This window comes from Phyllobates terribilis, unplaced genomic scaffold (assembly GCF_046119375.1).
Source record: "Phyllobates terribilis strain yellow unplaced genomic scaffold, ASM4611937v1 Scaffold_5__5_contigs__length_657084704, whole genome shotgun sequence".
NCBI classification, from domain to species: Eukaryota; Metazoa; Chordata; class Amphibia; order Anura; family Dendrobatidae; genus Phyllobates; species Phyllobates terribilis.
The window spans coordinates 626,433,754-626,457,865 of record NW_027362765.1 but is presented as its reverse complement, the minus strand read 5'-3'; the positions used below and the strand labels follow the sequence as shown (position 1 = coordinate 626,457,865).

Below are 24,112 nucleotides of genomic sequence, written 5' to 3'. Positions count from 1 at the left end.
ACAGTATGAAAGACACCTGTCCACAACCTAAACAGTCACACTCCAAACTCCACTATGGTGAAGACGAAAGAGCTGGCGAAGGACACCAGAAACAAAATTGTAGCCCTGCACCAGGCTGGAAAGACTGAATCTGCAATAGGCAAGCAGCTTGGTGTGAAGAAATCAACTGTGGGAGCAATAATTAGAAAATGGAAGACATACAATCAGGGGTGGATTAAGAATAGCAAGGGCCCCGGGCAGTTTAGAAGGCGCGCCCCCCCCCACCTGATTTATCACGTGACATGTCACATGATCCCCTGTGATAGATCATATGATAGTTCACGGAAATTAATTTGGCACAATATTAATTGTGCTGCCTCATCTGAGAGCAGCACAATATTGGGGCAGATACCCTGATTCCAGCAATGTGTCACTTTTTCAGCTGCTTGTTGTCATTTTCAGAAAATCAGCATTTTATTTGCTGCAGATCTAGCAGCTCTCTGAATGCTGCGCTCTGTATAGCCCCACCCACACCACTGATTGGCAGCTTTCTGCCCATGCTCAGTGTACACAGAAATCTACTGATCAGTGATGGGGGTGGGGTCCTACAGAACTTACTAGTCATCTAGTGATAATTACCTTCTGACAAATCAATGATTTTATCAAAACAACACTAAGCAGCCCAGTAAGTGACACATTACTGGAATCAGTGCCTCTAACCCTACATTATGCTGCTCTCAGATTAGGTGGCAAAAACCTGATGACAGATTCCCTTTAAAGGAGCTGTAAACACAAAAAAGTTTGTATTAAAAAAATACAAGCCATTTGTGAAATTAACTTTTTTTCATTGTTAATTCACATTAGACTGTATCTTCAACACTTTTGTCAGCAGGTCTTATTACAGACTCTGAATAGGGCAGCTCTCTCCCTCTCCCTCAGCAGAAAGTCACAGCATGGTGAAAAAACGGGATCTTTTATGATTTTCTCATAATAAATAAAAAAGGACATGCAAGTCCTCCAAACTATTTTCCGTTTCTCTATAGGGGAGGTCCTAAATCTTTCTTGTTCTTTAGTTGATCACATGTCAAAAAAGGCAAAGCATTTACTATGAACTCGCCTAAAAAAATATACACTTGGAGAGTAATATCATCATCTGCATGTAAATATTCCTTGACTCTAAGGGCTCGCTCACACTGTCGTATAACACGACCGAATGCTATGTGATGTTTTATCGGATAGGACTCGGCCCTATGTTATACAATGGGACAGTACAGATCTGCGATTATTGGCATGAGAAAATAATCTCATTCGATATTCGGACCATGTGCACCCATACAAGTCTATGGGTGCACTTAAAACATTGGACTGCACTCGGATGTCATCCAAGTGCAGTCCGATGAACACTCACAGAGACTATGGAGAAGATGGAGAAATTAAGTTCTCCATCTTCTCCATATCTGTGCTGCGAGAGAATCGGATCACACTCAGTTGAAGCTCTGACAGAGTTTGAGCCGAGTGTCATTAGCATAATTGGCCCTATTCTCTTGCATGAGAGAATATATGGCTTAGTGAGTGGACCCTAAAACTGAATAGTAGTGACGGACAGGCACCTCACAAGCAGGATCCATGTAGCTCTCAGATGTCATGTAGATAGGGCTTCATTCCATGGGGTAGGGCTTAATTTCAAGGTATATAAAAAAATGGACTTCAAATAAAAATTAAATGAACACAAAAAGCACTAATTGAATTATTTTTTTCGTATTTATGTTTGCAGCCCCTTTAAAAACCCTTTGAGGACCAAGGCACATATATGTCCCATAGTTTTAAACTGGAAAAAAATTTGATTGAATAAAATTTAAGGTCCTCAAAGGTTTAAGTAGGTCATAAATTCATGTGAATACTTGCTCATACAATTGCACATGCCAAAAGATGAAGAAGAACAGAATCAAAAATATGACATTAAGTGGAGCACTTACAGCTATTCAAGGTGAAAGAGACCAGCAAAGGCATCGTCTCGAATGACAGTAAATGAGATAGAATTCAGCAAGCTGAAAATGAAGACAGCAGGTTAGAAGCGAACCAGACTTTATGGTGCTCAGAATTAGTCAAGCAGAATTTATTGACTGCTCTTGCAAAGCACTGAGACTCCCGCTGTGTATAGATGGCGCCGTGCGGCCTCCCGCTGTGTATAGATGGCGCCGTATAGATGGCTATGTGCGGCCTCCTGCTGAGTATACGTGTATAGATGGCTACGTGCGGCCTCCTGCTGAGTATAGATGCCGCACGGCGCTCCCCCCAGAGACAGCTGGAGGCCGCACAGCGCCATCTATACTCAGCGGGAGGCCGCACGTAGCCATCTATACACAGCAGGAGACCGCACGGCGACATCTATACTCAGCGGGGTGCCACACATAGCCATCTATACACAGCGGGGGGGCGCACGTAGCCATCTATACACAGCGGGGGGCCACACGGCACCGTCTATACACAGCGGGGGGGGGCGCGCGTAGCCATCTATACACAGCGGGGGGCCGCAAGTAGCCATCTATACACAGCGGGGGGCCGCACGGCGCCCCCCCCAGAGACATCAGGAGGCCGCACGGCGCCAACTATACTCAGCAGGAGGCCGCATGCAGTCATGCACACACACAAACATATACAGGCACGCATAAAGACATTTGAAACACAAAAATACATACAAACAGACATCACACAATGACATCTGCCCACACACACACACACAAACACACACACATACACAGACAGACATCACACACACACACACCTGCCCACACACACACACACCTGCCCACACACACATCTGTGTGTCTGTATGTATAGTGTGTGTGTGTGTGTGTATGTATGTGTGTATGTATAGTGTGTGTGTGTGTATTTTTTTTAAGTTAAAAACAAGTAAAATGCATGTGGCATCAATATCAAGACTCCAGATATAAGGGCCTATTCACACTGAATTTTGCAATGCATTCATCTCCTCTTTCCAGGCTTCTATCTAAATCCCTGAAAAATGGCATTCAGATGGGCCTTGACATAGCCATTGATTTGAACAAAGGCAAACCGAGGCTAAAGTCTGAATCTTTAGGCTCCATTTGCTCTGCTTTCAGATGTCTAATTTCAGACAGCACAGTCCTGAATTTCAGGGATTCAGTTGTAAGCCTTGTGTAAAGACCTGAATGCAGCGCTGAATGTAGTGTGAATAGGTCCTTAGATCCTACACCACCTCAGGGGATTGTTGTTATGGAGTATTTCCCCTGGGTGGCCGCAGTTATGGCCACCACCAGGGCTCGTGGTCACCCACCCTAGCTTTGGTATTCTGGGGAGCTGGTATAATGAATATCTGAGAAGAGCCCTAGAGAAGCAAGATCATTGGACAACCAAGAGGTGGCGGCCTCAAGTCAGGTGTAGTGTTCAACAGGGCAAGACTTTCTAACCTGCCCACACACACACACACACATGCCCACACACACACACACCTGCCCACACACACACACACACACACACCTGCCCACACACACACACACACACACACCTGCCCCCCCCACACACACACCTGCCCACACAGACACACACACACACCTGCCCACAGAGACACACACACACACACACCTGCCCACACAGACACACACACACACACACCTGCCCACACAGACACACACACACACCTGCCCACACAGACACACACACACACACACACACCTGCCAACACAGACACACACACACACCTGCCCACACAGACACACACACACACCTGCCCACACACACACACCTGCCCACACCTGCCCACACAGACACACACACACCTGCCCACACAGACACACACACACACACCTGCCCACACAGATATCTGCCCACACACACACACATCTGCCCACACACACACCTGCCCACACGCACACACTCACCATCCCCCGGCTCCATTCCTCCTGCCTGCTCTCTCTCCTCTCCGGTGGTAAGTAGCAGAACAGGCCGGGCGCGCACTGCGTGACGTCACAGCTAGGAGACACGGCCGCGCACAGGGCCGTGTCTCCTAGCAGTGACGCGGCCGGGCCAGCACAGGGAAGTTAACTGCTGCAGTGCTGGCCCGGCCGATGAAGAAGTAGCGGCGGCCGCTGCTGGTGGAGCGGTCCGGGGCCCCCCCTCCCGCCACTGCTACTGGTATGTGCCGCGGCGGCCCGCACATATAATGAGGGCAATCCGGCATTAGACACCCCGCCCGGAGCCGCGGGCCCCCTGCAGGCTCGGGGCTCCGGGCGGTCGCCTGGATTGCCCTCATTATAATCCGCCTATGCATACAATACAAGACCACTGATAATCTCCCTCAATCTGGGGCTCCACACATCTTTTTAAGTGGGAGAACTTGCACAATTGGTGGCTGACTAAATAATTTTTTTCCCAACTGTACATTCAGCAGAAATTGTGGGCCAAATTTTGGTGCCATTTTCACCTATTTCCAAGTATGAAAATGTAAAATCTGAGGCTAAAACAAAATTTTGGTGGTAAAAATGTAATTATGTTTTCGCTGCCCAATGGTATAAAATTCTGTGACACACCTGTGGTGTCAGTATGATCACTGCAGCCATAGATTAATTCATTGAGAGGTGTAGTTTGTAAAATGGGGTCTCTTATGGGGGGGTTCTGCTGTTCTGGCACGTCAAGGGCTCTACCAATATGACATGGCACCCTCAAACCAATCCAGCAAACTCCAATATGGCGCTTCTTCCCTTCTGAATTTTGCACTGTGCCTTAAAAGTAGTTTTCAACCACATATGGGGTATCAGTGTACTCAGGAGAAACAAATTTTGGGGTCCATTTTCTCCTGTTATCCTTGTGAAAATGAAAAGATTTGCAGCTAAAACAACATTTTTGTGGGAAAAATATTTATTTTTTATTTTCAAAGATCAACTTTGTAAAATTCTGTGAAGCACCTGTGGGTTCAAGATAAATTCACTTGTGGGGGGGGGGGGTTCCTCTGTTTAGGCACATCAGGGGCTCTCCAAATGAGACATGACACCCGTAGACCATTCCATCAAAATCTGCATACCAAAACGTCATTACAGCCTTTCTGAGCCCTACCGTGCGCCGCTAATTATTCCAGCAAATTTTGCATTCAAAAAGTCAAATGACGCTCCTTCCCTTCCGAGCCCAGCCGTGCAGCCAAGTAGTAGTTTTCCCCCACATATGGGGTATAAGTGTTCTCAGGAGAAAATGCACAACAAATTGTATGGTGTAATGTCTCCTGTTACACTTGTGAAAATTCAAAATTTGGGGCTAAAAATTTTTTCGTGGGAAAAATTAGATTTTTTTTTTTATATTCATGATTCAACATTATAAATTTCTGCTCACCACACATCTATTCAAGTTCCCTGTTTAGGCACATCAGGAGCTCTCCAAATGCGACATGGCATCCGCTAATTATGCCAGCAAATTTTACATTCAAAAAGTCAAATGGCACTCATTCCCTTTCGGGCCCTGCTGTGCACCCAAACAGTAGTTTTTCCCCACATATGGGGTATCGGTATGCTCAGCAGAAATTTCACAACAAATTTTGGGGTCAATTTTCTCCAGTTTCCCTTGTGAAAGTAAAAAAATTGGGTCTAAAGGAAAATTTTTGTGAAAAAAAGTTAAATGTTTATTTTTTCCTTCCACATTCCATTAATTCCCGTGAAGCACCTGAAGGGTTAATAAACTTATTGAATGTGGTTTTCAGCACCTTGAGGTGTGCAGTTTTTAGAATGGTGTCACTTTTGGGTATTTTCTGTCATATAGACCCCTCAAAGTCACTTCAAATATGATGCAGTCCCTAAAAGAATGGTTTTGTAACTTTATAACCTCTGGGGACAAACACTGAAATTTGAACAATATAAGGAATTTTATGTCCCCAATCAATTCCCAGAATGCATGTCCCCTCAAATGGCCCCCCAACTTGAAACACCAACCTGTTCAGATCTGTGACTAGCCTGAAGTGATGAAACTTCAGCAAGACCCTTATACTAAACAATATGTAAGGTGCCTGAGCGAGGTACTTTTACTTGGGAAGTGGCAGTCTTTACAAACAGGCATAAAGGATAAGACCCAATGGGTTATGGTCTTTCCCGCAGGTACCGGACACAACTTAAGCCCTGGTTCTCGGGAAGTATAGAGTATCCATTTTGATATCTTCCCTAGTACTAGGAATTCTTCTCCACCACTAGAATTTTACTTGGATTCCATCACCCTCTGCCTCTGAGAGTTTGAGTCCATTTTCCCCTGCAGCTTAGCAGGCTGAGTGTGCCCAGGGGCCCCGACATCCATCTCAAGGTTTCCAGGCCAAAAAGCTGGTTCGCACGGAGGGATTCTTTGGCAAGCCACTGCCCCGAGTTGTTAGGCTCACGTTTTCCCTAGCAACCTTTAACCTCCGACTGCTATCGTCACCGCTCACTGCTTCTCTCTACTGACCTGTCACTTCTCGAACTTGGCACTGACTATGGTTAACATTACAGTTAACTCTGACTAGGCTAAACTGCAGCCCCAGAAGGTTCTACCTTCCAAACAGAGGCACAGCTAGGGTTTTGGTTCAGGAAGGGAGCAAAACTTCTGAGTGGACTCCTAACCAGGTAACTGATTACAACAATGGTGGCACACCCAAATTGTGGCTGTTGGAGAACTTCAGCATATGCCCGTGCTGTTACTAATGAAAATCTCTATACAAAGACCAACACTGATATTACTGCCATATGGTGACCATATGGTGGTAGATTCCAGTCCTGCCGAACATATAAGAGATTACAGTACAGTTACAGACAGTGACTTACAGCTGACGTTCTGATGGAATCGGTCACTTTTCATGTCTTTTCCATCTGGCCCTGACCGACATGACAACTATTCCAGCCAGGACTCGTCTGCAGAGATTACAACAAAGACACATTTGACTCCTTACATTTTAGGTACCGTCCCCATCTATTCTCAACCTGCACAAACTCCTTATCCTGCTAATACCCCAATACTGAGCCTCTGCTGCCCTATGTGTCTTTGTTACCTCACCTGCTGTGTGGTACTGTGTGCCCTCTAGATGGTAAAAGTAACCTCTAGAATATATTAATGCCCTGTGCTAGTGCCTTAAAAAACAGAGCCCACATTTTGCCCCCTAGAAAATCATGCTCTTTGTGTGTCCCATTGACAGTTACAATAACCAGAGTGCCACTGTAACAATAAGTGCCCACTTAACATTTAATAATGTCCCAAGTCTCCCCCCCATACAGCTCCCCTCTACAGAGTATGATGTTTTCCTATACACAATATAATGCACCAACACAGTATACTGACCCCTTAGTAGCCCCCAAACTCTTTGATGGTTCCAACACTGTCCAAAGAGCCTACATTAGCTTCCACACTGTATGATGGACCCCTCAGTGTATGATGGACCCCTAAATAGCCTCCATATAGTATAATTCACCCCATAATCCTCCATATAGTATTCTGCACTCCTCATAGGCCTCTATATAGGATAATGCACTCCCCATAGGCCTTAATATAGTATAATGCATCTCTCCATAGGCCTCTATACAGTATTATGCACTTCCCGTAGGCCTCCATACAGTATAATTCACTCCCCATACAGTATAATGCACCCCAAAAAGGCCTCTATATAGTATCATACACTCCCAATAGTCCTTTATACAGTACAATGCACTCCCCATAGGCCTTCATACAGTGTAATGCACTCCCCACAGGCCTCCATTCAGCATAATGCACTCCCCATAGGCCTCCATTCAGCAATATGCACTCCCCATGGGGCTCTATATAGTATAATGCACTCTCCATAGGCTTCCATATAATATCATGCACTCCCCATAGGTCTCCATACAGTATAATACACTCCCGATAGGCCTCTATATAGTATAATGCACTCCCCATAGGCCTCCATATAGTATGATGCACTCCCTATAAAAAATACAATACAATACTCACCTCTGCTCCTCGTTCCCCTGCTGCTCCGAGCACATGCACATCTCAGCACAGCAGGCGCCATATGCTGACATCATTGCAGAGGGAGAATGATGGGAGAGAGTGTGATGCTCCCTCTCTCATCATTGCTTTCAACTGTTATGGCATCAAGCCGATACAGTTACAGTAGTAGTAGCTCTTAGTGGGTGCCTCAGAGTGCATGGCCACCCCGGTAGCAACGCTACTGCTTTCAAAGCATACATTCATATAAAACACATTTAACTCCTTGCAGTGTCTCGGAACAGACCATCACCTCCACCACGCCTACATTCCCCCACACTTTAATTATGGTCATCCTTGACCATACGGAACCTTAAAAGGAAACCTGTCAGCAGAAATATCCATGTTAAATTAAAGGTATGGGCAGTGTGGTGCTGTCATAGTGATTTAATACATACCTTTAGTTTGAAATCTGCAGCCTGGTTTTTGTTAAATCTTAATGCTAAATTTTGGCACTTTGTGCTTCCGGGTAGGACTCAATGATGAACCGAGATATCATTTTACGCATGCACCACCTCTGGCGCCATTTTTCTGAAGACTGTGGGAGGTCGAACTACCCATGCGCCGGCTCCATTTTCATGAAGACCATCACCAATGAGAGAGGCGCCCACAGCTAAGACGATGCCAACCTGAAGTTCAAATTAATGCAACAGAGGCAGCGGATGGGCCGTGGCTGAGCCCTTTGAGCCGAAGCCCCGACCCACATTCCTGCCCACAAGTCCCGCTCCAAAGCACAGAGGAAACCGAAATTTAGCATTAAGATTTAGCGAAAACCAAGCTGCAGACTTTTAAACTAAAGGTATGTATTAAATCAGTATGGCTGCGCCATACTGCTCATACCTTTATTTTAACATACACATTCCTACTGCCAGGTTTCCTTTAAGAGTAGAGTTAGTACATAAAACATTTAGTTGAAAACTTCTTTTGTTGGCGCAGTCTTTTGAGGGCGCAGTCCAGAAAAACGCTAGTCTCTGTTATTGAGGATATCAGACCCTTATGGTTGCATCAGCGCCTACAATTCCAGCAGAAAAAAACGTAATAAAAAAACCCAGAAGCTAGCAGCAAAACAACCTTGGCTACTTCAGGCCTTGCCGGCCCCAAAGGAAAAGGAACAGTCCCTCGGATTTTTTGAATGTCACACAACTCTAACGCCACACCACAAGTTGTCCACACCTCCAATAGAGATTTTCTGCAGACTTCTCGCCTGAATGGATGAGAAGATTCCCTGTGAAACTTTTAACTTAACAACTGAACATAGAATCTTCCCTTTTTCAAGTCTTCCGGACATCTCATCTCTCCTTCATGAAGGCAACCCAAGCAGTGGGGGAGGGGAGTCTCTTCCATTTCCAGGGCTGGTCCGGGAACTTGCTTGGTCCGGGGTCTTCTCCGGAAATGACATTCCCGCAGCCCACTTGAGTAGGACTATAGCTGGTGACCCTGAACTTTTGAACCATCTGGCCCACTGTGGCCCTGTTATCTTCCATGGGCCCTGATTTTGTGTTTTGGCAGATCTCTTCAGATTGTCAGTGACTCCTCAGGAATTATCTTCTCCTCACAGGCGTCCCCGGTCCTTGGCGTCTTGAGGAATCCTTTGGGGGACACTTCAACCCACCTCTATCGGACCTCTCTCTGGGATCTTCACCTGAAGAACTCCTGGTCCCTTTCCAGGATGTCCTCATAAGTTTGAGGACGCCCCAGGGCCGCCACATACCAGCCCCTTCTGCTCTCACATTTCACAAACTCCACAATCTCCCGGGTATAGACTGTAGAGTCGAGACAGCTGGCATTTGCGTTTCACTATATCATGGCTCATATAAACTTCATGCCCTGTCCACTCCTCTTTCAGGAACCCAAATCCCTTCTTGATATCGAACGCGATAACCTGCCCATGGATTTGGGCCTCTTCTATTGCCCATCGCTGGGCATTGTTGGACCTTTCTAGCCACCCCCTCAGGTACAGGTCAGTCTACTTCCTGCAGGCTAGCATATCTATTGCAGGGGGCTGTCGATCGGTTGGTTGTTCATGATGTCCCATTCTATGACCTGTCAGTTAATGTAAGGGGCCTTCCTTTTGCCTGGCCTTATTCCCACCCCGCTTGTCTCAGGCGCGACCGCGCTCACCTCCTCCTCAGTGATCCCCCTGCCTAGGGCCAGAACAGGGACCAGCCACATTGGAGTGCACTCATCCCCCTCCTCCAGGAGTGTTGTTTTACGCAGCTGCGCCCTCTGGGGTCTTCTCTCCCTCAGCCGAGGGAGTCTCACTCTCCGGCATTCAGCTCCAGCACAATACCTTGAGCGCGTGGACCAAGAGACCCATGTCCGGCTGCGGTGTGGTTGTCCACTGAACCATCATCGGTGGTGAAGGTGACGGTCCCTGGGAAGCGACCATCGGCCAGTGACTTCCCGCTGCCGGTACCTCCTCCTCCTCTTTGCCCACGTCCATCGGACAGTTGGAGTACTCACTGGCGTCCCATCCACTCCACACCATTGTCACTGGAGATTCACTGCTGCACTCTTTGTGTGCAGAGCAGAAAATGGCGCCAGTTGCTTCCCAGTGACACCCTTCTGCGTGTCCGGCTCTGCCGCTTCTTAGGCCGAACTTCTGACGCAACTGCTGCATCACACTTCAGACAACCAACTCATAAATCTAGGTGTGGGGCCTAAGTTAAGTTTAACAACTACAAACAGAAATGTTAGACCCCTAAATAACTTTTATTATAATCTTTAAAAACTTGTAGGACTCATTATTCTAAAAACAGATATGTAATAGACAAATACACTACTCGCTTCATGAAATTTCTCTTAATTCAATTTCAGGTTTTAGCCAGGGGATGGTACACACAGGCCTATCAAAACCCTGGTTGTCCCTGATATCTGTCCTTTCTTGCCAGTGGAGGTTGGCACCCTAATTTGTACTGCAATGCGCCACCACTCAACATCAATATCCCTTAGCACCCTAGTATACCCTATTCAACTTTATAGACACAATACACAATAGAAAAGGAGATAGAAAAAAATAACATATACAGGTGCATCTCACTAAATTAGAATATCATCAAAAAGTTAATTTATTTCAGTTCTTCAATACAAAAATTGAAACTCCTATATTATATAGAGTCATTACAAACAGAGTGATCTATTTCAAATGTTTATTTCAGTTAATGTTGATGATTATGGCTTACAGTCAATGAAAACACAAAAATCATTATCTCAGTAAATTAGAATACTTTATAACAGCTTGAAAAATGTTTTTAACCTCATAATGCTCAAAGACGGACACTGCACGTCATGAGCGGGTATAAATTACTGCTCTTTGCCGTGCAGTGTCCGTCATACGTTTGAACTGGCACAGCGTGTAAACACACTGTGTCAGTTCAGTGCCGACAGCTGTCTGTGACAGCTGAGCGGCATGAGAAGGGGTGCAGGGACCCATGCTGTTGGTTCCTAAATCCAGATCGCTGCGATCGGTCAGTCAATGTGACTGACCGATCACAGCATGATGGAGCAGGAGATGCTGAAATTTCAGCGTCTGCTGCTCTATCAGTGCCGGAGCTCACGCTGCCAGTGGCTGAGTTCTGGCATTAAACAGTCAGGAGCAGTGTCAACGCCGCCCCTGGCTGTTAACCCACTGAATGCTGCGATTGAGTGCGATCGCAGCATTCAGGAGACAGGCAGAGGGCTGGGAGCTCCAGTTTCCTTTAGGTTGGCGCCCCCGTGACGTCAGCATGGTCTCAGGAGCTTTCACTATCGGTATAATGTATTGCAATGCTAGTACATTGCAGTACATTATACCTATGAAAGAAGTGAAAAAAGTAAAAGTCCCATAGTGGGACTAAGTAAAAAAGTTTAAAAAAATGTTAAAAATTTTTTAAAAATGTAAAAAAAATATATATATTACAGTAATAAATACAGATTTTTAGGAAAAAAAATAAATAAATAAAAAGAAAAAAATACACATTTGGTATCGCCACGTCCGGAACGACCCGATCTATAAACGTGTCACACTAGTTAATCCTTTCAGTGAACAGCGAAAAAAAATAAAAATAAAAAAACACATGAGAAACTATGACTTTTCATCATACCACTGCAAAAAAAGTGGAATAAAACGCGATCAAAAAGACGGATGAAAATAAAAATGGTACCGCTGAAATCGTCCCGCAAAAATCAAGCCGCCATACAGCTCCATCAACCGAAAAATTAAAAAGTTACAGCGCTCAGAATTAAAAGATGCAAAGATAATTATTTTTTCTATAAAAGTTTTATTACGTAAAGGCGCAAAAACATACATAAATGTGGTACCGCTGTAAATGTACTGACCCGAGGAATAAAGCTGCCTTATCAATTTTACCACACAAGTAACAACAACAACAACAAAAAATCCTGAATTGTTGGTTTTTGTTCATTCTGCCTCCCAAAAATCAGAATAGAAAGCGATCAAAAAATGTAATTTGCCCTAAAATGGTACCAATAAAAACGTCAACTCGTCCCACAAAAAACAAGCCATCACATGACTGTCGGCCAAAATATGGAAAAATTATAGCTCTCTAAATATGGTGATGCAAACATTAGTTTTTGCAAAAAAACGCGTCTTTTAGTGTATGACAGCTGTCAATCATAAAAACCCGCTATAAATCTGGTATCGCTGTAATCGCACCGACCCGAAGAATAAAGTCGCCTAATCACTTTTATACTGCACGAGGAATGGCATAAAAAATAAAACCAATTCTTCAACTGCTGATGATTTGTTTATTCTGCCTCCCAAAGATCGCAGTATGGCTCGGCGCACATTTATCCTGCGCTCTGCGCTGAGCGCTTACACCGGGGTTTCCGTGTAAATCTCTGAAATAAGTGATTCAGATGGAAACCCTTGACGGAAGATTCCCTGTAATGAGGCAGATGGAGGCACTGTGGACGCCGTCTGACCTATTATTTAGCGGTGTCCATCTTTTTAGGCGTAAATAAAAGAGCGGTCAGCCACAGTTTTGTGCACCTCTGAAAAGAAGGATAACGCTGAACAGAGGCCAGACTGAGTCCAGAGTAACTCTGCTGCCTCATTTCATTGTAGTGAATGGATTCCTCAGGGGTTTCATCTTAATCACGTCATTCGGAGATTTATATGGAAACCCCAAAGTAAGTGCTCAGCGTAGAGCGCCGGATAAATGTGATCTAAATGTTATGTAAAATGTTCCCAATAAAAGCTTCAGATAAAAGCCCCCACTCAGGTCTGTCATGTGTTAATGGAAATATAGGGGGCTTCCATGTTACTGGTAGTACAGGGGCTCCTCGCCCCCCATAAGAAATTCAACAAATTCTGCACTCCCAAATCCAAATCCCCCCTCCCTTCTGAGCACCACAGTGTGTCTAAACCACATTTAGTGTCCACATGTTTGGCAGGGGTATAATTTCCAAAATGGGGTCACTTAAGGGGGGATTTGGGTCTTCTAGCATTTAGGGGCTAGAGTCTGCAAACTATTCTAGGAAAATCTGCTCTCCAGGAGGCAAATAGCGCTCCGTCCCTCCCGAGTGCCGCGGTATGGCTAAGCAGTACTGTACAAAATTATGGGACAAATTTTGGTGCCATTTTTATCCATTATCCCAGTGTGAAAATGTAAAATCTGGGGCTAAAACAAAATTTTTGCGGTAAAAATGTAATTATTTTTTCATCACTGCCCAATGGTATAAAATTCTGTGACACACCCTTGGTGTCAGTATGATCACTGCACCCCTAGATGAATTCTTTGAGAGGTGTAGTTTGCAAAATGGGGTAATTTATGGGGGAATCTGCTATTCTGGCACCTCAGGGGATCTCCTAGTGGGTCATGGCACCCTCAAACCATAACAGTAAAATCTGTACTATAATATGGTGCTCCTTCCTTTCTGAACTTTGCACTGTGCCTCAAAAGTAGTTTCCAATTACATGTAGGGTATTGGCGTACTCAGGAGAAATTGCACAACAAAATGAGAGGTCAATTTTCTCCTGTTACCCTTGTTAAAATAAAAAATTTGGGTCTAAAAGAAAAATGTTGTGACTTTTTATTTTTATTTTCACAGCTCATTATAAACTTCTGTGAAGCTCCTGGGGGTTTAAAGTGCTCACCACACATCTAGATAAGTTAATTGAAGGGTCTAGTTTTCAAAATGGGGTCACTTGTGGGGGGTTTCTGCTGTTTAGGCACATCAGGGGCTCCCCATATGCGACATGGCGTCTGCTAATTATTTCAACAAATTTTGAATTCAAAAAGTCAAATGGCGCTCCTTCCCTTCCAAACCCTGCCATGTGCCCAAACAGTGGTTTTCCACCACATATAGGTTATCGGCGTGCTTAGGAGAAATTGCACAACAACTTTTGGGGTCCATTTTTTTCTGTTACCGTTATAAAATTAAAAAAAATTTGGTCTAAATGTAATTTTTTGTGAAACAAAGTTAAATGTTAATTTTTTTCTTCCTCATTGCGTCAGTTCCTGTGAAGCACCTGAAGGGTTAATAAACTTCTTGAATGTGGTTTTGAGCTCCTTGAGGGGTTCAGTCTTTGGAATGGTGTCACTTTTGGGTATATTCTGTCATGTAGACCCCTCAAAGTCACTTCAAATGTGATGTGGTCCCTAAAAAAATGGTTTTGTAAATTTTGTTGGAAAAATGAGAAATCACTGGTCAACTTTTAATCCTTATAACTTCCTAACAAAAAAAAAATTTGGTTCCAAAATTGTGCTGATGTAAAGTAGACATGTGGGAAATGTTATTTATTAACTATTTTGTGTGACATATCTCTCTGATTTCAGAGCATGACAATTCAAAGTTTGAAAATTGCAAAATGTTAAAAACATTTGCCAAACTATTTATTTTACAAATAAACACAAGTCATATCAAGTAAATTTTACCACTATCATGGAGTACAATATGTCCCGAAAAAACAATCTCAGAATCAGGGGGATCCGTTGAAGCGTTCCAGAGGTGTTACCTGGTCAGAATTGAAAAAATTGGCCTGGCCATTAACCTATAAAGTGGCTCGGTCCTTAAGGGGTTAAAATCCGAAATGTATGTTCAGTAAATGCACTCAATACTTGGTCGGGGCTCCTTTTGCATCAATTACTGCATCAATGCGGCGTGGCATGGAGGCGATCAGCCTGTGGCACTGCTGAGGGGTTATGGAAGCCCAGGTTGCTGTGATAGCAGCCTTCAGCTCGTCTGCATTGTTGGGTCTGGTGTCTCATCTTCCTCTTGACAATACCTCATAGATTCTCTATGGGGTTAAGGTCAGGCGAGTTAGCAGCCAATCAAGCATAGTGATACTGTTCTTTTTAAACCATGTGTTGGTACTTTTGGCAGTGTTGACAGGTGCGAAGTCCTGCTGGAGAATGAAATTTCCATCTCCAAAAAAGCTTGTAGGCAGAGGGAAGCATGAAGTGCTCTAAAATGTCCTAGTAGATGGCTGCGCTGACTTTGGTCTTGATAAAACACAGTGGACCTCCACCAGCAGATGACATGGCTCCCCAAACCATCACTGATTGTGGAAACTTCACACTAGGCCTCAAGCAGCTTGGATTGTGGCCTCTCCACTCTTCCTTCAGACTCTGGGACCTTGGTTTACAAATGAAATGCAAAATTTACTTTAATCTGAAAACAGCACCTTGGACCACTGAGCTACAGTCCAGGTTTTTTTCTCCTTGTCCAAGGTAAGACGCTTCTGGCGTTGTCTATTGGTCATGAGTGGCTTGACACAAGGAATGTGGCACTTGTAGCCCGTGTCCTGGATACGTCTGTGTGTGGTGGCTCTTGAAGCAATGACTCCAGCAGCAGTCCATTCCTTGTGAATCTCCCTCAAATTTTTGAATGGCCTTTTCTTAACAATCCTTTCAAGGCTGCGATTATCCCAGTTTCTTGTGCACCTTTTCCTACCACACTTTTTCCTTCCACTCAATTTTCCATTAATATGCTTGGATACAGCACTCTGTGAACAGCCAGCTTCTTTAGCTATCACCTTTTGTGGCTTACCCTCCTTGTGGAGTGTGTCAATGACTGCCTTCTGGAATCTGTCAAGTCGGCTGTCTTCCCCATGATTGTGGAGCCTACTGAAACAGACTAAGGGACCTTTCTAAATGCGTAGTAAGTCTTTTCAGGTGTTTTTGTTAATTATTCTAATTTACTGAGATAATGACTTGTGTTTTCATTTGCTGTAAGCCATAATCATCAACATTAACAGAAATAAACACTTGAAATAGATCACTCTGTTTGTAATGACTCTATATAATGAGTTTCACTTTTTGTATTGAAGAACTGAAATTAACTTTTTGATATTCTAATTTTGTGAGAAGCATCTGTATGTATATCAAAATACCATTAAAGCATGCTGGACTTTGATGGTGTAAATCATATTCAGTTTTGTATCCATCAGCAGAGATACACAATGACTAGAATGCAAATACTTCCTAGGCAAATTTTCATCAGAGGTAGAAAATGACCAGCACACAAATGCCTCCCAGGTACAGAGGATTACCATGGGCAGGGAAAATAATTTGTCCTATATCAATATACAGAGTATAGTTTCCAAGTATGGAATGTCACAAATTAATAGTCCTGTCCACAATGGAAAAAAAGGACCAAAACTCACTGGTCAAATTGCCAGGAGAGCAAATATATACATATAAATATCCCTGGCTACCACCAATTGCCCAGGGCTAGATAGCTGTTCACCTCAATAAATGCAGATATATCAGCAAAAACCAACAATGTGGTATAATAGAAGAGATGACTGTTATCGTTTTATAGTCCCTTCATCATTATCCCGACGCGTTTCTCCCTGCCTCATACAGGGTTCACCAGGGGATCAGAATGGGAGACATCAATCTCTCTCCTTGCACATGGAAAATTCCTGGGCAATAACCTAAAATTATTCAGGGAAATTCAAGGAATTTCAATTAATACATACCTTTTCCTTTACATTTGTAAAAACAATTAAAGGGAATCAGATAGCAGAAACATACTGCCCGATTTATGGACGCCATGAATCAAACATTGGCTGCATGATTTCAGACATGTATGTTTAACTGAGAAAGGCTGCAGCATTCCAGAGAAAGACATACTTTAAGAACTGTCCAGTCCCTCACGGCTTCTCAAAGTCCTGATTCTAAAGCAATGATTTAAATAACAATCTGTGATTTTCTTTTCTGTACACAGATTTCATGAGCATGGCTCTTCGTACAAGAAGAAAACAGAACTGCGCGAGGCTTGCCAAGGAATATACCTGCCTATATTCTGCCCTTAAAGGTTTTCTGCTTTGGTAAATGTGTAAAAATAAAGTATTTTAATATTACCCATGTTGTTAGTGCCTACATATCATAAACTGATTATATTATTATTATTTATTTTTCATTTCCATGTAGTCCCTTCCATCCAGCAGCTCTACTTGTTTATGACGCGCCCCCTGGGCCTGTGTTGTGCGTGCGGGGAATACCCGGAGCCGGATCGCTGGGGGTTGTAGTCTCCGTGGCGGTGACCCGGTCCGAGCCCAGGGTGGTCAAATCAGTGGCAGTCTTTTTAGTGTGATAAGGTCCGACTACGCCACCCGTGGATTGCGGTCAATGGGGACCGCCGCTGCAAGGCAGAACGCTGAGGCCGGTGTTATGTGTGCAGCTAAGAATGGGATGACTCCCCACGGGAGGAGTACAGCCTCAGGGCAGTTAGCGTGGATGATGGGAGTGATGGTGGAGATAGTCCCAATACCAATAGTGCCGGAGGAGCAAGAAGTCACAGACAACGTGTTGCAATCCAATGTCCTTTACTCACAGTTTGTATTCTCCAGGTCACTCTCGCGAAGCAGTGACCACCCAAGCCGTGCTGCGTCCACCAGGCAAGGGACTCGGTCAACTCCCAGGTATTTCTGGAGTATGTCTCAAAGCTCCCTTCTGTCCTTTCTCTGGCTCGTGCCCCACCAGTGACCAAGCTTATGTCCAGCTCCCGTGGGCCTTCTCTTGGGAGGGCTACATGCCCACGTCCCTGACCCTATATGGTATGCCTTCCTAGCAAGGTGTAGCGAGGGGTCGCACCAAGGGCTGGTCACGACCTCCGGTTCTCGGCTGAAGATGATTCGCTTCCACCAATTTGGGATCTGGTACCCTGTTCTGCCAACCCGTCACCCGCAATCTCCTGGGTCCTTAGGGTTCTCTCTTCCTTCTCGTTCCTGAGCCTTTCTGTTTCACTTGTTACTTCTGTTCTGGTCTTGTTCCCTTTTCTTTTCCACTGTTCCTTCTCCTCTCTCTCTCTCTGGCCCCGGCCTCTGTGCTAGGCCTGCCCAAGGAGCAGAGCCCATGCAGCAGCCCAGCTCCCTGCCTTCTCCACTTCTCCTCACAGACTGAACTTCTTCTTCTTTCTCCCAGAGCTAAGATGGTGCCCACCTTTTATACCTCCCTCTGACCATGAGCCCAGGTGACTAGCAACCAATGGGCTCCTTCCTATGCTCAGGACCCAACCCCTATCTGCCCCTACAGCACTGGGTTTTCCTCCCCCCGCCCCACTCCAGACAGGGACAGATGCTGTCACGCCTGCACTTCTGTCTAGTGGGAGCACCGTTGAGCTGCCATTGGAAAAGGGGTGTGTGTGCTGTATGCAGCCTACTGAGCCTTGATACATACTCCGTCCTTACCCGGAAGTGGGATATCACACCTCTGGTTTGAGGTGCAATACCCCTGTAGCAACCGGGCCCTCGGGGTGCTACATTTACATCTCAATGCAGCAGGGATGGGATGTTTCACTGGTTTAGTACGCTGCACTTAGAATCCACACTTCCCCAATCCTCCCTTTCTTCCACATCACCCATACATTGTTCCATTCCACCATAATTGCAGAGACCCCACCCCACCAGATGCCTCCCTACCCATCAATACCCTGTAGAACAAATAAAAGACACTCTTACGAATTGATGGGTGAAGGTCGGTCACAACAATAACAAGGAAGGCACTTAAAACCCTAACATCAGCAGTTTCAGTAATGACTGCATTTGTTTGAGTGTTATTTATTTTTATTATTACTTTATTTATTTTTTGCTGACTAAGGGACACCAAAACGAGTAATAATTTCAAAATGCTCTAATAATCGTTGACATGATTCTGAACCTTTTGAACCCATGAATAGAAAATCATCCCAATAATGGGTAATGGACCTGTTACTAGTCTCGAACGATTCCAACAACCCAATCCAGGAAGAAACTAAAAAGTTCAAAATAATGACATGAAATGAAAGTATCCATTGGGGCGAATTCGATATCAGATTTTGCTAAAAGAGCCACGGCTCTAGCCAAGGAGACAAAGGAGTCTGAGGGATTTTTCAATGAGATCTCGCTGTTAACAGAATCACCCATGGGGTGAAATAGATGGTGTATAATATGGAACGTGTCTGCTTTTTTTTTTTTTCGTAACTACGCCCAATGGTGAAACTTTAAAGTTCCAAAATGGAGGGGATTGAAAAGATCCAGCAATCCTTCCTAATGCAACCTCTTTATTGATATTATGATATTATTACGCAGGATCTCATGGTATTCTCGGGTTGATATCTCAAGGTTTTAAATTAAGAGTTAAATACAGGGTCCTATTAAATTTTCACAGAATGAAAAAAATATAATTAAAACCGAAACAAAGTTGATCTGCCACATCTTAGTTAGGATATTGGTCTAACCAAGGGCTCTTCACAGATATGCTCATCGGGGTCCTTATGTTTCTAGCATTCGCTGAGTGAGGGTTTAGCTGGTAATTTACCTGAGGGGCAAGGAAAATGCGCTGCTGGATGAACCCACCCCCCGCAGGAGGAGCACTCGTGTTTCCATTTACATAACCCGAAAAATGGCAGTGTCCCTCATTAAATAACCAGAAGCTCCAGGTCTACAGACAACCACTGAGTGGTGACCTGCTCCTGAGGAATGACCAGTGGCCACTTCTGAAAAGGATGGCTGCTTTAATGATAACATAAACCAGCCAAACATATGTTGCTTTGACCCCCTAACCCATTTCAGGTTGCAAGGCCAGCCACCTCAGGAACGCATCGTCATAGCGCCAGTAGGCAATACTGCCATGTGCTTTATAAGGATTATATATCGTAGCTTGGCATATAAATAACTCAGAACTTCGTTCCAGATGCTTCTGTCCTATAAGGCAGCCTAAAACAGCAAAAAAACTGTAACTGATTAATCATGATTTTCATGGACTTTTGCTTGCTTCTATCAACTCGTCTCTTATCCTTATCGTCCGTGTGTTGATCCACCTATACTAATGACCAAATGTCCATATAGATATTTTTTCAAAATGTATTCCTGACATCATCTAGATGACACCCTATGGGACTAATCCCACAGAAAAGTAATCTTTATAAACGCTACGTAAGGGACGTACAACTTTACATTCAGAGATTACAGAAAACTGCTCCAATAAAGCCTTAAGGGCAGGTAAAGAACTGGAATAATCACTTTTCCCCTTTCTTGAGAAGTTACTCTCACCCACGTCTGCAGCTGGAGGAGCGACTACGACTGAAGGAGGAACTCCGGCACAAGGAACGAAGAATGTGTGCGGAAGGGCCAGGCTGGAAGCCTTGGTTAATACCCTCAGCTCGCGTCGCTCGCCACGAAAATGAGGCCGACAATCGGGACTCGCCAATGCGCTGAAAAATTCCGATGAGGTCGGAGAGCGCCATCTAGAGGACTGGGATCTAGGATGCATCCTGTAGGTTTTGGACCTCTGATGCAAATGCGTGGAGTGCTTGCTGCGCCAACCTGAAAAAAGGGGTCCATGGCAATGGTGTGATAAACAATGGTGTGATGAACTAGAAGACGAGGAGCTGGACCCATGGCGTTAACGCCTGCAACGTCTGACTCTGTGGGAAAGGGCTATAGGTGAAACTGCCACTGGAGCATTAACCATCTTTAGGGGCACAAGCATTAGTGCATGGAAGTGCAGGGGTTAAAGGTTAAAGAATCTCTGTTCACCTCAGGAGATCTGTGCTCAGCAGCTGTTGGAGTAACCAATGTGCTGATGGGCTCCTGGGGGTTAATTTCATTGTGTGGGAGGGTGGAGAGTTAAATCTGCAGATGCAGAGCTACTACCTCTGGCACCTAGGGGACAATTAGGCTGGTGCAGAGACACAGGCTGGTGCAGGGTGGCTGCAGGTTGTGTGTGTGTGTGTGTGTGTGTGTCCACTCATCGAGATAATAGAGGGGTAGGGAGGGAGACAGCATGAAGCATATCAAAAGGGTGTGAGGGGCACTGCAGTCAGTGGCACTTTCTTTAATTAGTATAGTGCCATCCATTCATGCAAATTGAATTACCTATTCTTCTCTAGAGGCATTTGACCTCCCTCCTCACACATCTGCCACTCAGTCATAGGTTCTAACCACCATGGACACAGCAGGACAGCCCTGGATTTGGGTCTATGTTGGGTCCCGTCGGACCAAATATCCTGCCCTACCACCACACCCCCTCTGCCATTCCCTGCTATCATCAGTGTAACACTGCACAAGGTGAGCATGGCACTGACCTGTTGCACTCACGCGGCTCCGTGCCATAGAATGCCCCTTTGCAGGCACAGTTTATGTTGCAGTTACAAATTGAAGAGAATAATTTAACAGATCTGCCCATAGCAGTTAGGGGCAGATCCTAGCTGTGACAGGCTGCCATTATCTGCAGGTCAAAGGGTGGACTAAGCGTATAAATCCACTGCATATTCCCACTCCTGACTTGCGCCGTACATATGTGGCAGATGCTGCGAAGGTATTAAAGAAAGATGATGTTTGTAGGCTTATATTCTCTAATAAAGTCCCCTTTCAGACTGTATGGCACATCTGGAAGAATGAATGATGAGAGAAGAATAGGTGAGCACTACCATAAGTCCTGTGTCATACCAACAGTAAAGCATTCTTGTCACACAGGCACTGTTCGTAGTCACCTGGCACCTTCAAAAAGGCAACCATGAACAGGCTTGGCGCAAGCTACTATGTTTCACAGAGCCAAGGGGTTGTCCTGGCCTTTAACACCCTTTAAGTTACTACTATGGCATCCTTCAGGCTGGCCACCAAAGCCGAGCCTGTTCACCACCATGAGGTTTTACACCTTCTATTAGTTGTAATGAGTCCATCTTAACTTGTCTGTAACTTCCACCTGACTCCTCAACCGCCACCAAAGAGGCCATTTGACACATTAAATGGACTCGACCACCATCAACCCTGCCTAATAAAGCCATCAACCAGTTCTACATGCTCTGGAAAGACTGTGCATACAAGTATCAAAATTCCAGAGCAACGACAGATTAATTCCCACAATTAAACTCTCAGCCAAATTGTGATTGATAGTATGTTAACTAAAGCAAAATAACAGTCACTGAAGAGAGAGTACTTAAAAGCTATATACGGTACATATAACATCAACGTTAAAAAATAATCATTAAATAACTTTCAGAATATTTGGATATTAGTAATTAGTAATTGAAATAAACCTATAGGAGAAAAAGTGTTAGAAAATAAAGAAAAGAAAGTTATTAACATCTTGAATTTTCACACATAGCTTAACATATAACCTAACATATCCTGAGATTAAGGAAAAAAGGGGTCTTTGGAAGCTGTCACATCGAAAAAACTCTCGCCATCAACTGCTACTCTGTTGCCCCCAACAGCAACGCGCTGATTCGGGGGCCCTCCCGCTGAATAGCGCAAATCCAATTTCCTGTTGAGACCTTAGCCCAGTAGGGACCCTGATTATCCTTTGGCATCTGCCCAAAGGATGGGGGGTGACTCTTACAAAACCGGGTTTCCCCCCCTACCTCTTGCCATACCAGCACTTAGCTTTCCTAAGACCCGAACACGCTAGCTGCCATGACATGACGCTGCCTCTCCATCAAAGGCACCCGTATTAGACACATATTGCTCTAAGTTTGTAGTTCGCTTGATGACATTTTTTCTTTAGCCGCTCACACTGGCTCCTTGACACCGGGGATAGGCATATTGCCCCTAGTGTTGAAGCACTGGATTACTTTACCCTTGGTCGTTCCCACCGACTCAAGTGCACCCAGATTAGGTACATTTCACTTTGCATTAATGCACTGGATTATTGCATTGTCCTGATGAGAACCTTGAAGGAAACAGGAGATGGTTAATATAAACAGTCATAATCCGTACCTCAGAATTATCATGTCACATGAAAAACAGAGAGGGTACCTGAAGTTACTGATTGTAATGACAAACATGCCTACTCCTTTTTTTTTTTCCCCTCCAGCCGCTGTTTCTGGCTTGGAAGAGCCAATTTATTCTGTAGACATGCAAAATATGATTGCCATTACCCCAAACACAGTACCCTAACAGGGTCTTATAAGATAAAAATGCTTCTGAAGACCAGGGGACCATACCTGAGATGGTTACCCCTCCACACCAGGGGGCCATACCTGAGATGGTTATCCCTTCTGAGAATTGAAAATAAGGAAAAAGTTCTTTGGAAGACATCACATCAAAAATCTCTCGCCATCAGCTGCTCCTCTATTGCCCCCCAATCGCAATGCGCCAATTCGGGGGCCCTCTTGCTGAATGGCACCCATCCAATTTCCGCTGAGACCTTAGCCCAGTATGGACCCTGATTATTCCTTAGTGTCAGGGATTCACACACACATGATCTTGATTACTCATTACGTAGTTATCGGCGAGAGAGCAGTGAGCGTATGGCATACACACCTAAGAATGCCAACGCATGGAATATACTGTATGTATATGCCCCCGTACGATCACTGCCAGCTTTACAATAACCCAAGAAAGATTGTTTGCTGCCACCACCAATCCGTTTTGTTTCTTAAAAAATATGAAATCCAATACAGGCCTGATTGGACGCCTGCTTTCTGGTAACGTATATGGATTCGGGGGAGGAACGATTACAGAACAGAAGAAACAGAACTATTCAATTTTATATTTAATCCAAAAGAGAGGCAGTGTTTATGAAAGAATATGCAAAAGATTTTACATAAGGGACAAAACAATACAGCATATACAGTATGTGTGTGTGGTGCGTACGGCGTATACAGTGTGTGTGTGTGGTGCGTACGGTGTATACAGTGTGTGTGTGGTGTGTACGGCGTATACAGTGTGTGTGTGTGGTGCGTACGGCGTATACAGTGT

The 24,112-nt window shown here is 44.6% G+C and overlaps 1 protein-coding gene across 2 annotated transcripts in view; it reads left to right on the top strand.

Annotated features, from left to right (window-relative positions):
* Positions 1-17,278, top strand: part of SMTNL1 (smoothelin like 1) — a 236,646-nt gene extending 219,368 nt beyond the window's left edge. For both annotated transcript variants that reach the window (XM_073686125.1, XM_073686124.1), the window contains one exon: positions 17,155-17,278. The gene's annotated coding sequence lies outside the window, so the exon portion shown is untranslated. The remainder of the gene's footprint in view (positions 1-17,154) is intronic.
* Positions 17,279-24,112: the final 6,834 nt, after the last annotated feature.